The 2554-nt window shown below is 42.0% G+C and overlaps 1 long non-coding RNA gene across 1 annotated transcript; it reads left to right on the forward strand.

Moving 5' to 3' along the window:
- Nucleotides 1–227: 227 nt before the first annotated feature.
- On the forward strand, nt 228–1577 carry LOC113473002. The gene is made up of 2 exons (XR_003395108.1): nt 228–1128; nt 1347–1577. It is a non-coding gene; the product is annotated as an uncharacterized LOC113473002 (long non-coding RNA).
- Nucleotides 1578–2554: the final 977 nt, after the last annotated feature.

Below are 2554 nucleotides of genomic sequence, written 5' to 3' on the forward strand. Positions count from 1 at the left end.
CTGTAGTATCATACTGGTTACCTACTCTTCTTCTTCTTCGCCTTTTCCCATGTTCAGATGGGGTCGGCGTTTGTCGTCTCAATCAGCTTTAGAGTGATCGCTTTGAGGCCAACTGGTTTTGGCTAAAACAAAATTTTCCGAGTGGGATGCGGATGCCCTTTCGCACTCAACCTTCGCTATTGATATAGCGTGAGGGAATTTGGACTAGTCTACTCCCTGTTTATAGTCCCCTAGCTAGACCCTGATCTACTCTCTGTTTATAGTCCCTCAGCCAGACTAAAAAACATCATAGTATATTTATATACAAAAGGAGTTTAATTTCACAATAAAATGTAGAAGAAAAGGAGTACATAGGTGATTATAGTTATAAAATAAAAGTCAAAAACACACAAAAATTTTATTTTATAGCGACGCTGCGACGTATATAAGGTAAAGTTAAAGGTAAATTTTCCTAGTCAATATGAACCTCTTTTTCTTCTTCGTTGGCGATTACTGTGGCCCAAATATTTCCATCAGCGCAGCGGGTTGATTGAAAATGTCTCATGTGGTGTCTTGTGCATATTTGTAAACCCTACCTATGAAAATAAATAAGACCTTGTTTAGACTGCGGGAGTAAAGGGACTTTTCAGTCTCATTCTGGCAGGATAAACAAGGTATATTCTTTTCTATGTTAATCCTGCTCTTTTGGTGATTTTTCAGGAATTAGCAACAGAGAAACACTTAGGTTTCCATGGGGTTGTAGCCTCAATAAATACGTCATTTGTCTCCAACTGATTTGGGTCAAATGTGCGAAAAGAGGCAGCACAGATTGAAGTATTGCAGCGGCAGTCAAGGACAAGTCCACCCCATATTATGAACAAAATACTAGCTCTCCAGAGTCTCAAGTGGGAATGAAGCATCAATTCGAAACATTTGATTGGTCAAAAATGTTTAAATTCAATCAATGTGATTTCTCAGTTATTTAGCCTTAAGATACCAGAGAAATCACATTGATTGATCTCAGGTACCATAAGCGTTGTACAAAACAATACAGTTTAAATTCACTTCCGTCTGCCTCGAGAGCGAGAATTTGTGTTCATAAATACGCCCAGAAAGAAACACTTGAATTAGTCTCAGTGAAACACTTAGGTTTCCATCGGGTTGCAGCCTCAATAGATAAAGCCTTCAATTCCAACTGATTGGGGTCAAATATGTTGAAGTATTGCTGGGGCAGTCACGGCCATTTCGATGTGTTTCATTGTTTCATATTTCCACGGAATAGCCAGAAAGAAACACTTAGTGAAACACTTAGGTTTCCATGGCGGCTGTGAAAGAAACACTTGAATTAGTCTCAGTAAAACACTTAGGTTTCCATGGGGTTGCAGCCTTAATAGATAAAGCCTTCAATTCCAACTGATTTGGGTCAAATATGTTGAAGTATTGCTGGGGCAGTCACGGACATTTCGATGTGTTTCATTGTTTCACATTTCCACGGAATAGCCAGAAAGAAACACTTAGTGAAACACTTAGGTTTCCATGGCGGCTGTTGTAGCCTCATCCGTTTCCATGGAGTCTGAACTCTCGCTTGTTTTCTCTGCGGGTTTCTCATAGACTTTCTCCAGAGGAATGACAACCACTCCGTTCCACACGGTTGTGTCTTGAGTCAGGTCTGAAATGAGAAAAATTCGTAGTTTAGGTTTTTTCCCCCTCGGGGCCTAGTAGGAGATAATGGGCTGGGCACAGCTAGAGTGGTAAGCCGGGCCCATGTGCGTAGCGAGCTAGTTCCTCTTTGGTGCGCGTGAGAGACGGCACCACGGAAGTGCCGCGTCTGCGACCTATGCATAGGACCGCGTGTCACCGGACCTCTGGCACGACGGCACCATCAGGTCACTCATATGCCCCACAAGAGAGAGAGCGGTTCAGGAACAATCGAAACGCAACGTGGCACACAAGCAGAGCCTTGGCCGTCTCTATGGCAGATAGTACACCGACACGTAGTAAGCTAAGACCTCTGCTATCTGAATAGGCCAACTCGTCAAGGTTACTAGATATTGTCCGACGAATCCTCTTTTGAGAGAGGCGGTCAGGATAATCGAACCAATCGGAGCTAACCCAACATTGGATCCATCGCCCAATCTAAAGCGCAACTAAGACTAGGACTTTGCCTATTACAAGAAGGGCCTTGCCTATCGAAAGGGACGGATAGTATGCAGAAGGTAGAAGCACGAAGCTAAAACGCCTGCTATTCTGGAACCGTCAATGTCAAAGGGAGACATTTTTGGAACTATTTTTTTTTTTTTTTTTTTTTTTAGAATTATAGTAAGGTTTCTCGTTTATTCGGCATACATTAGAATAATGTTTGGAAACAAACCAATGGGACGGACGGACTTATCCTTAACTTTCAGGAAAGTGGAGAGTCTCCCTTTTTTGGGATTCGATACTAAAAGAAGAAATGGGACGGACTTACCGTTAATTTTTTTTACAGGAAATGGCGAGCTCCCCCTTTTAGATTCGATGCTAAAAGAAGAAATTGTGACAGACTTATCCTTAAATTTTTTTTCCATGGAAATAGCGA

Source organism: Diaphorina citri, unplaced genomic scaffold (genome assembly GCF_000475195.1).
Source record: "Diaphorina citri unplaced genomic scaffold, Diaci psyllid genome assembly version 1.1 scaffold12050, whole genome shotgun sequence".
In the NCBI taxonomy this organism is placed as follows: domain Eukaryota; kingdom Metazoa; phylum Arthropoda; class Insecta; order Hemiptera; family Psyllidae; genus Diaphorina; species Diaphorina citri.